The sequence below is a fragment of the Equus caballus genome, chromosome 28, assembly GCF_041296265.1.
Source record: "Equus caballus isolate H_3958 breed thoroughbred chromosome 28, TB-T2T, whole genome shotgun sequence".
NCBI classification, from domain to species: domain Eukaryota; kingdom Metazoa; phylum Chordata; class Mammalia; order Perissodactyla; family Equidae; genus Equus; species Equus caballus.
Genome location: NC_091711.1, coordinates 49,342,955 through 49,355,899, shown reverse-complemented (window position 1 = coordinate 49,355,899; position 12,945 = coordinate 49,342,955).

Sequence of the window (12,945 nt, the reverse complement as noted above, 5' to 3'; positions counted from 1 at the left end):
TGTGGTCTACACAGAAATTGAAATATAATGGTGTACACTTGAAATTTGTATAAGGTTATACACCAATGTTACCTCAATTAAAAAAAAGTAAAAAAGAAAAAGAAAAGTCCCCTGGTGTATGGTATTTCATTGTGGCAGCCATAGCAAAGAAATACAGTGACCAAGTCCTTTTTGAGGACCCTTCATATGCAGCCGTCTTGCTTCTTGCACTAAATTGAAACACAGTGGGAAAAAGCCCAGACTCTGGGGTCAGGCACAACTGGGAGGGGGTGAGTTCCAAACCTCAGGCAAGTTGCTTAACTGATTTAAGTGTCAATGATCTCATCTGTGTGAAGGAGACACCAGTACCCACCTGACAGCCTTATAAAACATCAACGAAAGACCTCGCTAATGCCTGACACCTGGAAAGAACTCAGCAGCTGGCCACTGCTGTTATGGTTTTTTTCCGGAACACGGTCACATTTAGTCCTTGGGATTCTGAGAGGTCACTTTTGCCTAAGTGGGGAGATTATGACACACAAGTGTGAGGTCACTAGTTCAAGCTCAAATACTTGGTGAGCACAGAGCAGGGACTAGTGTCTTCTTTTGGTCCCTAGAATTTGAAGCTTAAATTTAATTTTGTTTCCAAGATATTGGTCTCAGTGACCCAGTGTCTACTATTGCTCTTAAGCATTCCACAAGAGGGTAATAATATGAACACAGAAGTGGAAGAAGCTGAAAGTGGAGTTTATTCATGGAATGAGGCTTGAATATTTTAGAAAAGAAATCCGACTTTCCAAGGAAGAGAAGAATGATAGTTTTGCTTGTCCCTGAGAACAAATAGTATATTGTTTTTGATACTCCCTTAAAGAGTTTCATTTTTTTTTTTTCTGAGGAAGATGGCTCCTGAGCTACTATCTGTGCCCATCTTCCTCTACTTTATAAATGGCATGCTGCCACAGCATGGCTTGATGAGTGGTGCACAGGCCCACGCCCGGGATCCGAACCTGTGAACCCCGGGCCACTGAAGTGGAATGCACAAACTTAACCGCTACACCACCAGGCCGGCCCCAAGAGTTGCTCTCTTTTTCTGTAGAGAAGAGATGTTCCCTTGATGGAAAGTGGGGCCTGTTTATCCTGAGTTCCAGGTTATTGGCGGCCTGCTCCTGACACCCCAGTGGGATTCGGTGCCGCTGCAGGCCCCGGGCCCCAATGCCCCTGTCCCTCTTGGCCGTCCTGCTGAAGCTTGTGCTCTAAGGGGGTGTGGACCCCATGACCTTGCCCCTGTGTGTCCCCAGCCCCAAGCCTGGTGAACAAGGAGAGCTCAATAATTTTATCTTGGAACTTATGAGCTTTGTAAAGGAGCCCGACAGTGGAGCTGGGCATGAGCAGGAAGATGCACAGGGTGGCAGAGTGTGCACGTGCAGGCGCAGCCTGAGGACACTGCAGGTGGCTTGGGTGGGCGTGAGCAACAGCCTTGGCAATGATGTGCATCTGCATTCCTCGGGGCAGCCCCGTTCCATGGGTCCCCATGGCAGCTGGGCCAGGACTGGGCTGGTGGCTGCGAGGGAGGAAGTGGTGGATTGGCCACAGCCACGATGGAAATGAAGGGGACCACATGGGGGTAGTGTCGGGACTGCAAAGAGGAGGTGGGCTTGCCGGCCATCCCAGAAGCCCCCTTGCACAAGCATTAACTCCCATGTCTGGGAGCCAGGACAAGAATCACTGGTGCCCAGCAGCCAGCGTTGTTAGTCAATTACTACCAAATAAAGCCCTTCACAGGCACATAGCAATAAAGGCTTAGAAACAGAAATTAAATTAAAAAATCATTGCACTTGATGGAAAGGAACACTTTTCACAGGAAGCTTCAGGTGATCCAATTATTATTGAGGAAGACAATTTTAAAACTAATCTTTTCCTCATCATTGGAAATATAGCATTAGAATGCAGAAACAGGCATTTGAATTACATTCAAATCGTGAATCTGCTTTCGGTTCTTGTGTGACACCACGAATTATGGGAGATATCAGAGGAAACACTAAAATACCACTGAATAAATTTATATTTGAAATTAATTTCAGAATTGCACGAAGCTGATTTGTATGAAGAGTTAAATCTTTTTAGAAAAATTGTTCCATGAGAATTATCAGCTGTAGATGTACTCAAATTTATGTTTCAAACTAATTTATCAAAAATGTATCCCAATGTTGTCACAGCCTATAAATACTCTCAACAGGGCCAGAAACTGTTGCGTTAGCAGAAAAATCCTTCTCAAAAGTTTAAAGTATCAAAAGTTATTTGTAATCTTGCATTCGCCAAGAGTGACTGACATCATTTTCAATTATATCAATGAAAAAAATGAAGTTGCTGAAAGTATAGGTTTTGATGACCTAATAAATACATTTACAGTCAGAAAAATGTTATGATCAATCAAGACATTATATTAATAAAGTATCACTATTTATTATCTTACATAAAATTATGACTCCAGAAATATGATGATTTTGCAATTTGTAAGTTTCTGTTGTTACCTGTGTATCACTCTTATCCCTATTAAATCTTAGAGATAGTAAAAAAAGAAATAAGCTTTATGTTTTAGAATTGTTATCGGCACTTGTCTCCTGTTTTTTGAACAAGAGACAACAAATTTTGCATTTTTCACTGGCCTGGCTAATTAGGTAGCGGGCCTTGATCATAAGGTTGCCCCAGAGATAAGATTCCTGGAAGTTCAGAATAAAAACAGACAAATGCAAAAAAGCAGAAATGCAATAGAAGGGCCCCCTGTCCCATGCTCCAGGCACCGGGCTCATGAGCACAAACTGCCCGTCCCAGGGCCTTGGGACTCGCCCAGCTTGAGGTTCCATGTCCCTTGTGGAGGATGCTTCATTTTTGGGGTCAGGACCTGTAACCCCACCTTGTGCCTGGATTGGGGTGGGAATGGGCACGGGTGTGCTGGCCCCACGATGGAGTGGACATCTGCTCTTGTGGGGATGTTGTGGGTGGTGCTCCTAGCTCCATCCTTAATCGCCCTCGTGTGACGTGGATGAAACACAGTGACATGCACCCACACTTCTCCCCCCATTGCTGCCTCCCTCTGTACACACTGCCCACTGCATCTCCTGCAGGGAGGGAGGGCAGCCTCAGTGTCTGACCTGGCTCCACCCCGCCTTCCCCAGCCGGCTCTGCTCCTAGAGCTCACCCAGCCTCCTGGTCTCGCCAGACCCACTGAACGCTCCCGGGCGCTAGAGACTGGAGGCCTGCTTTCTTCATTCTGTGAATATGGACACCAAGACTCCTCAGAGGGGCTCGGGGACTTGCCCAGCGGCTCCGTGTGGTTTGATTTGGCTGTGCTCCTCCAGCCTCAGAGCCAGGCCACATCTGTATGGAATCCCACCAGGCCTGAGCATTTGGGAACGTGGACCCCATGCACCTGCTGAGCCCCATGGGAGTGACAGAGGGCATCGAGATCAGGATCAAGAGAGCCGGCTCTGAGCTGCCTCGGCTGCCCTGTGAACTGGGCAATCCCTGGCCCTTCCCAGGTCCCAGTTTCCCACCCGGTAAAGGGGGTGTTTTCGTCAGCTGATCTTCAGAGGCATGTTGACACCCCATGTGAATTCAGGGATCAAAGAGCTTGGGGAATCTGAAAGCTGTTTTCATATGAGAGATTCTCTCAAGGTCTTCTCACCCCAGTTTGCAAGAATCCCAAAGAGTATCTAAGATACCTTAGTGAAGAAAGAAAAAAGGCAGAACGTGGAGCAGATCCGTCTAAGATTTGTTCAGCTTACATGACTGCAAAAAACTGGGTGTGCGTGTGTGTCTGAGCTGCTGATGAATATTGTCTATTTCTGCTCCTTACGTCAGTCTAATGGATGGGGCAGAATCTCCTGAGTCTATCAAAGTCCCGTTTTTCATTTATGGTGGGCTGGAGAAATAAAACTTACTCTTTTGAGAAAGAAAGCTACAAGGAGATTTTGGAAGCCAACCAGTTTAATAAACACAGGCTCTAAGTAAATAGCATAAAGAATTTATGAAGAGCGTGATCTGCATTTATGGATAGCTGGCCGTGTGGGGTCCAGGAAAATGACAAATCGCGGTTTTACACTCTTCCCAGGACTTGCAGTGTGTGTTTCTCACTCGGCCTGAAGTGGCCCAGCTGCGAGATGCCATGGTGAGGAATAATGTTTGTTTAATACGGAGTGTGCTGGCATCAACTTGTCTGCAGGCTGAACCCCCGGGGAGGAGCGAGGGAAGAATGCCCAATGACTGACTCTGGGTCTTTAGAAATGGCTCTGAGCGATGGCGCATGCACAGAGCCCCACGAGGGCTCCAGCACGTAGGGGTCACGGGAGCCCGCTCCGCTCCGGGCTTTGTGATTCTCCGACTGCCCGGTTCATTCTCTGGGGACCTTCACCCCCCAAGTGGTCCGCAGCCTTGCCGGAAGTCGACAGACCACGTGGGACACCCTTCCTGGACCTGCCTCACCTCTGGGTTTGGGGAGCAGGAACTCCCTGTTTTGGGGGATGGGGGATGGTCCCAGGTGCTGTTAAGCTGACCTCTCTCTCTGCCAGACTCAGGCCGGGACCAGGGACAAGTGCAGATCCAGCAGACTCTGAGCTGGCATCCCTGACCCCCTGACCCCCTGGGGCTACTGTCATGGCCCTGGTCGCTCGAGGTCACTAGTGGTCTGAGTGGTCTCCCTAGGTCTGCATGGGAGTGACGAGGGTGGGTGGAGGAGGGGACATCAGAGCCGGTCTTAGAGGACGGTGGAAGCTCCCAGGCGAAGAGGGGTGGGGGACAAGGGCATTCCTGTACTGGACTGGCTTGGACTGAGGCCTGGACTTGCCCAGGAGGCTGGGGAAGGCCACCACAGCGGGCAGGTGGCCAGGACACCAGGAAGCAACAGTGTTTCTTTCTTTATTAAAACATCTTGGGGCCAGCCCGGTGACGCAGCAGTTAAGTGTGCACGTTCTGCTTCAGCGGCCCCGGGGTTCACCAGTTTGGATCCCAGGTGTGGACATGGCACCTCTTGGCACGCCATGCTGTGGTAGGCGCCCCACATATTAAAGTAGAGGAAGATGGGCGTGGATGTTAGCTTAGGGCCAGCGTTCCTCAGAAAAAAGAGGAGGATCAGCAGTAGTTAGCTCAGGGCTAATCTTCCTCAAAAAAAAAAAAAAAGGGCACATCTTTTTTTATTGTGGTAAAATATACATAACATAAAACTTACCACTTTGACCATCTTTTAAGTGTACAGATGAGCAGCATTAGGTACATTCACGCTGTTGCGTGACCATCTCCACCACCCATCTCCAAGACTCTTCCACTGTCCCTAATGGAAACTCTGTCCCCAGTGAACACTAACTCCCCACAACTGCCCCCGACAGTGGTGTGTGCCTGGGTCTGGGTCTTGCCCTCTGCCTCCCGGGAGTTGAGGTGGGCGGGGGCCTCTGGGCTGGGCAGGGGCTGGAGCACATCCGTCTCGGCTCCCCTGCCTCCTGGTCCCCGGGGCTGCAACACCATGGATGCTGCCCAGGAACCAAAAGGGAAAATAAATAACAAGCCTGTGTTCATTTCAAGCCCCATTACAAGCACATTAAAAACGAATCGATACTGGCCTTGTCACTTGGAGAGGAGTGAACGGGACCCACGAGTCAGGCTCATCTCCGAGCTCCCAGTGGTCAGTAAACACAGTGACGACACGGCCCGAGGCCATGGTTCACCTCCACTTTCCAAGCCCAGGGCACTCACTGCCACCTTCCGATCCCTCTCAGCTTACCTGGGACCCTGGGCGGTGGGCACATCTAGGGACTTCCCCAGGGAAGAGAGCTGGCTGGGAACCAGGGTCCAGGGGAGGCAGGTGCCACCCTGCAGACTCAGGGAACCCCAGCCCACTCAGTCCACTCAGACCTTTATATGAGGACACTTCTTCCACCAAATCAAGAGAGAGAGAGGACAGGACTGGGCTCTGCACACCACTCCCGAGCAGCCCCCATGGCTCCGACAGGTTCAAGAGAGAGTCCTGGGGAGGGCAGCCACGTGGCCGAGCAGGGCGTGTGGATAACCCGCCATCCTGGATCCATGGCAAGGGCTCCCCCTGTGCCTCCTGGCCCCCTGCCCTGCTGAGCTCACTGGTATCGGGGGAGGACCTGGGCGTGGGGGCCAGTGTTATAAGCAGCCTGCAGAGCCCTCCCAGCTCCCCCCCTTGTCGTGCACCGCTTTGTGGGCAGGTGTGCAGGTCCCACTTGAGGGAAGCACTTTGGTGCTATGGCCATGGCTGCTGCAGCCCAGGGTGGAGCAGGTGAGGGCCTTGTCTCATTTCCCGGCTGTCGTGAAGACCACTCGCTGACCCAGGGCCTGGGAGGAGGCAAAGGCATCAGATGCATGGCCTCTGGGGTGATCATGGGCTGCTCGACTGGGCCATACCTGAGAAGGGGGAAGGTGTTGCCAGTGTCAGAGGCTTCGTTGACCTTGACTCTGGCTGGGTGCTGGCCCTCAGTAAGCCGTCTCTCTCTTTGGGGAAGGACATGGCGCAGACCACAGGGGGAGTGACCTTCTCCCAACATCTGGTGCCAGCTAGTCTCAGCTGACTTGGGGAGACAGCTACTAAGTGGGGGACGCCCCGGCACACAACCTCAGAGGCTCCCAAAGCAATGCAACCCAGTGGGGAGCCTGGTGGGAAAGGGAGTCCCCACGAGATTGCACAGTGGGAGAGCACAGGTCTGTCTGGTGCCCAGGGCCCTGGCCGGTCTCCTTCCAGGCTCCCCCCTAGGTAGGGGGATGGGATGCAGGGGGAGTGGGTCGGTGTGAGTGCCCACAGATGGCAGCGGCCTGGATGGGGCTGCGGCCTGCCTGGAGGCCTGGAGTGCTCAGTGTGACTGTTGGGGCCAGAGAGCCCTCTGAGGCTCCAATCTTGATGTGATCATGGGGGACACCCCAGTGCCCACCTCAGTGCCCCCTCTAACCTTGAGCTCCAGACTAGACACCGGGGTGAGGGGCTGACGGCAGACACGGGCCTCCCACAAGAAGGGAGTGTGCAATAAGTAGCTGGGCCTGGGCTGAAGATCTGGACAGTGTCTGGGACAGTGATGCTATGCATAGTGAGAGGGGCCTGGGACCAACCAGGAGGGTCAGAGCCAGCCCCAGGGAAAGGATGCAGCGCCCTTGATGGCTGGCGCCAGGGGTTAGGGCCAGCCGGTACCATGCGAGGAGTCTGCACAGCCCATCTGTCCTGTGAATCTGCAGACTCAGGGTGAAGCTTCCCCTACACACAGGCAGCTCCAAGGCTAAGAACGGACTTTGAGGCCAAACTCTGTGTATGTGTGTGTGCATGTGTGTGCATGCACATGTGCACACCTGCGTGTGTGTGTGTGTCTGACTCTACCACACATCATCTGCTGTTCTTGGATCAGACTTTGCTCACAGGCACTTCCTCCAGTCCTAACGACCATCTCAGCCCTCTCCCTTTTGGGTCATTCTGCATCCCAAGCTTGACCTGTTCTATTTGTTGTTTCTTCTATGACTAACCACATGGCCATCTATTGAACATTCACTCTGTGACTGGCAGTGCCCTCAAAATAGCCTTATGAGGTCGGTTCTCTTGTCAACTCCCCCCCCCCCCATTTTACAGATGAAAAGCCTGAGCTCAACAGATGCCCCAGAGGCCGCGTACATAGAGGGTGCAGATTTGAATCCAGGTCCCTTGGCTCAGAGTCTGGAGGATGGCCTGGAGGACACTGCTTAGCCCCCCTGATATAAGACACCCTCGCTCCTGAGAACTGAGTGGCCGGCTGCAGGAGGGGCTTTAGTGTGGAACAGGCCTGGGCAGGTGGCACTTGGTGAGTCTAAGGGCTGGATGTGGCCTGTCCTCACTGCAGCTGCTGGAACTTGTCCCGGGGGGAGTAGAGAAGGACGCGGCACACAGTCAGGAGTGTGAGGGTCACCCTGACTCAGTTCAGCAGACATTGGCTGACTTCCTCTAGGTGCTGGGCCCTTAGGGCTGGGCGCCGAGGGGACTGCAGGCCTGCTGCCGGGGCTCCAGCAGCATGGAGGACGTTCAGAGCACAGTGAGACAGAGAGAAACCCAGAGCATGAGCATCCGAGTGAGGCCTCCATGCCAACCTGGGGGCCAGAAAAGCGTTCCAGGGACTGGGGGTTGTTGGGGGGTGGCAAGGTGGCAGGGCTAAAAAATGGACGCAAGTGACCGAGGGATCCAGCAATCCCACTGCTGGGTGTATTCCTAAAAGAATGAAAGCAGGGACTCAAACTGATGTTCATGGCAGCACCATAGCAACAGCCAAAGGCGGAAACAACCCAGTGACCGTCAAGACGACGGGAGGAGTAAAGGGTGGTCCATCCATGCACACGATGGGAGGTGATTCAGCCTTAAAAGGAAGGAAACTGACACAGGATACAACATGGATGAATTTTGAGGGCATCATGCTAAGTGAAGTAAGCAAGTCACAAAAGGACAAATACCGATGATTCCACCCATCTGAGGTCCCTGCAGGGGTCAAATCCACAGACAGAAAGCAGAGCGGTGGGAGCCAGGGGCTGGGGGAGGGGGATGGGAGTCAGTGTTTAATGGGACAGAGTTCCACTTGGGAAGGTGAAGAAGTTCTGGAGATGATGGTGGGGATGGTCGCAGAGTGATGTGAGTGTGCCTGATGCCACGGAGCCGTACACTAAAAATGGTTAAGACGATCAGTTTTATGTTTCGTGCTGTTTTATCACAATTAAAAAGAAGAAGAAGAAGATCAAAGTGACCCAAACCACGTCCTGGGAGAAAAGGCCAAAGAGACTGGGAGCGTTTATAATAAATGAATGTGAAATAAATGTGTGAAATAAATGAATGAATGAACTAATGAATGAATGAACGAATAAAAAACAGCACAGCAAAACTTTAGGAAAGTTAAGAATTGTCCTCAGTTTTTAAAAATGTGTCCCGTGAGAGGCTGGAACATAAACAAGGAAACAATACGTGGGCATCTCTAGACCCTGGAGCACTCTAGCCTAGCCGTGAGCAGCCTTGGAGAGGGGTTCTGAGCTCCTAGACCACTGACGGGCGGGAGGAAAAGCCAGGGTGCTCCAAGCAGGGCTTCTGCATGGGCAGGAGTTTGGCTCAGGTGACCTTTGGGTCCCTTCTGGCCCTGGAATATTCTGTGATGCCACAAGAGCTCCCTCATCTCTTAGAGAAGGCAGAAGGGCCCGTGGCAGACAGCAGTGTCTAGGAGGCTGGGCGATCAGACCAGTAAGTGCTGGGCCTGGTGGAGCACAGTGTGTGGGGAATGCAGAGGGCCAAGGCTTCCAGCATCTTCTGCACACGGCCACCTTCTGCCTTCTGGGCATCCGTTCATTGTCACTCATCCTTCATTCCTCTACAAAGTCCATCTGCTGGGACCCAGTGGGGCTCTACACATGGACCCCCGTCTAGTGGGGAGGGAGCCCCAGAAGCAAACGCCAGCAGCACAGGACATCAAGGCAGGAGGCGTCTGGTGAAACCAACGGGGGAGAAATCAATTTTCCAACACTTCCTCTGGAAGTCATCTCTTGAAGCTGATTCAAAAATAATATTGCCTGACCTTCTGAGGAGGCAGTTCACAATTTCCTAAGCACGTCTGCATTATCACTTTCAAGCCTCGGGACAATCTTGCTGCAAAGTAGCTTGACTTGACAGAGGAAGAAACGAAAACACCCAGAGGTTAAGTGGCTCGTCAGGGCGCAGAGTGTCTGCAGGACGGAGCAGGAGCAGAGTGCAGGCTGGTCTGGGTGCCGGCAGGGTCCGAGTCCTCTCCCAGGCGGCTGTCCCCATGGGCCCCAAACCCGGGTCAGCCTCTGGCCTGCCTGCCTCTGTCTGCATGCTGGGGCTGGACAGCGTCTCCTTGTCCTGGGGGTCCTGCACCTGCAGCCACAGAGCCGCAGCCTCTGCCCATCTGCTGTGGGAGAATCCTGGGCCGAAGCCCAGCTGACCTGGAGCATGGACCCCTCTGGGGGTCAGGTTCTGCAGAGAAACAGACCAATGGGATGTGTGTGCACAACCACACACCCTCTCACACACACACACAAATACACACACATCTTATACATTCACACAGCACACACTCAGGCATATACACGCACATATATATATATACATGCATATATACAAACGTGTATATATATAGAGAGAGAAATATCTGTCTTAAGGAATTGGCTTGTGTGACTACAGAGGCTGGCAACTCTGACATCTGTAGGGTGGGCTGGCACGGGAAAGACCTCGGGAAGAGCTGATGTTTCAGTTGGAGTCTGAAGGCCGTCTGGAGGCAGAACTCCCTTTGCTGGGGGAGGTCAGTCTTTATTCTGTTAGGCCTTCGACTGATTGGATCGAGCCCCCCCACGTTAGGGAGGGAAGTCTGCTTTACCAAAATCCACTGATTTAGATGTTAATTTCATCCAAAAATGCCCTCACAGAGACATCCAGACTAACGTTTGACCCAACATCTGGGCACTGTGGCCGAGTCCACTGACATAACATTAGCTATTACCCCCTACATGGCTGGGCCCCCCTCTCTCTCAGGGGCCCTAATCCAGTCCTTTTTCCTGGGCACCAGCCCTGCTGTGACTTTGATCCAGCAAGTTGTCCTGGAAGAAAGCCAGGGGCAGCAAATATGTTTCTCCTGGACACGAGAGCTCCCATGGACTCGCGTGGTGCCTGCTGTACCAGGGGTCCTCTTGCTTAGGCCATGGGGTGGGGGGCTGTGTGCCCCACTACTTATTCTCTGTGGGCTGGAAGCTGCTTACTGCGGTGTCCCCCCACCCCAGGAAGAGCCGAGCTCACGGCCATGTCCAGCTCCGAGCCCCTCTCTGCCCCACCCCTGCCCCCAGAAGAGCCTCCTGTGCCCTCTGCCTCTCCCAGGAGCTCGCTGCCTCCTCCCCAGGCGTGGTCCCCAGGCCAGCTCTCCTTCTCGCAGCTTCCCTCACTGATCATCGAGGCCTGTTGTGGAAAGGCCCACGGCACCTTCTGAAGGACCCTCCTTGTGGCCTTGACCCAGGGGTGCCCAAGTTGCCCCTGCAGTCGCAGTATCATGAGGCCATGAGAAGGGCTGGCTGCCCTGCTACCCAGGTCGGCTCTCAGGGGAGCAGCCGTGGAGCTAGTTGGGCACGAGTCCTCTTGTCCTGTCTGACTGGTGGCAGAAGTCCATCTCAGGTCACCAATAATCTTTGATTAAAGCGGGATCCAGACTCCTGGCAGAGGGCTGGCCAGCCTGCAGACCTGGACTGCCTCCCCCCCGGAACCCCACTCAGCAGGACTGTGCCTGCCCAGGTTGCCCATGGACTGGCCCAGCGCTAGCCTCCCTGATGTCCGCGGTGGAGGAGGGGCATGGCTATTCCAGGACCTCCTCCCTGGTTCCCCAAGCATCTTGCCCCACTGCCCGGGCCACCTGCTCTGCTTCCCCTTCTGAGGGCAGCACGTCCACCTAATGTCCCAGCGTGTGTCCCAGCTAGAGCTGTGTGCTGGGCCACGTGGGCCAGGAGCCCAGGCAATGTGGAACCTGCTGGAACACCGGGCGCTGTGGGCCTTGGTGAGGGGAGCAGAAGGTGATGTTAATTGAGGTTGGACCAGACTCTGGCTTCCAGCAGCCTCGGCCCCCAGCCCCGTCTACTCCTGCCAGTTAGTCAATGAACTATGACCTGCGGAGTGCTGGACACTGCTGGCTGTGGGCACAGGGGATGGACATGCTGGAAAAGTGAACAAATCCCCAACAGCCTGGCGGTCGGCATCCGCTCCAAGTAAGCAGACCATTTGCAGACACACGCGGACGCTCCCCAGGACAAGCCCCATGCCAGCAGCTCCTCGGGGCGAGGCGTGGACAGCCCGACAGCCACTGGGCTTGCACTCATGGGTCCACTCTTCTGGCCAAGTTGGGGTGACCAACTTGGGGTGACCAAGTAGCGGGCACATACACGCTAGGGCAGCTCGCCTTCTCCAGCCAGGTTCCGGGACAGCGGAGTGGGCCCAGCAAAGGGAACAGAGGGATGGAGGGAGGAAGGGCCTGGTGCTCTGCAAGGAGGGGACAAGGACAAGTGAGGGATGCCCCAGGGGTCTGTGGCATGTGTGGGTGAGCAGGGCAGGCTGTGTCCCTCTTGTAGGTCAGGGCTCGGAGCATGGCCACAGGGTGTGGGTTCGGGGAAGTGCAGGGCTCGACCCAGCTTCCAGCACCATGTCCACAGCTGGCTCTGCCCCATCTGATCTGGCGGCCAGCTCCCAGCTCTCTTCTTGCTGACCCGGTTACTGGGTGCTCTGGTGGCTTTGCAGGATGGCCTCGGGCATGGTGTCTTTCCATGTGTCCATACTGGATTCTGCTCTGTTTTGCTCAATTGAGTCATAAAATAATGCACTCTGGAGAAATGGAAACCCTTGTGCATTGCTGGCGAGAATGTAAGCTAGTACAGCTGCTGTGGAAAACTGGGTGATGCTTCCTCAGAAAATTACACAGAGTCACCGTATGACCCAGGAATTCTGCTCCTAAGTGTACTCTGAAAAGAACTGCAAGTAGGGACCCAAACAGATGCTTGCTCAGCCGTGTGCACAGCAGCATTATTCAGAGGGGCCAAAAGACGCAAGCAAGCCAAGTGCCCGTCGACGGATGAATGGATGAACAAAATGTGGTCTATCCACACACTGGAATATCATTCAGCCTTAAAAAGGAGGAAATTCTGCCACACACTACAACGTGGATGAACTTTGAGGATGTTATTCTGAAGGAAATAAGCCAGACAAAAAATATTGTGTGATTCTACTTATATGAGGTCCTTAGATTCATCGAATTCACAGAGACGCAAAGTAGAATGGTGGCTGCCAGGAGCTAGCGGAGGCGGGTGGGGAGGTAGTATTAAATGGGGACAGAGTTTCAGTTTGGGAAGATGAGACAGTTCCACAGGTGGACGGTGGTGATGGTCGCACAACAATGTGAATGTGCTTAATGCCACTGA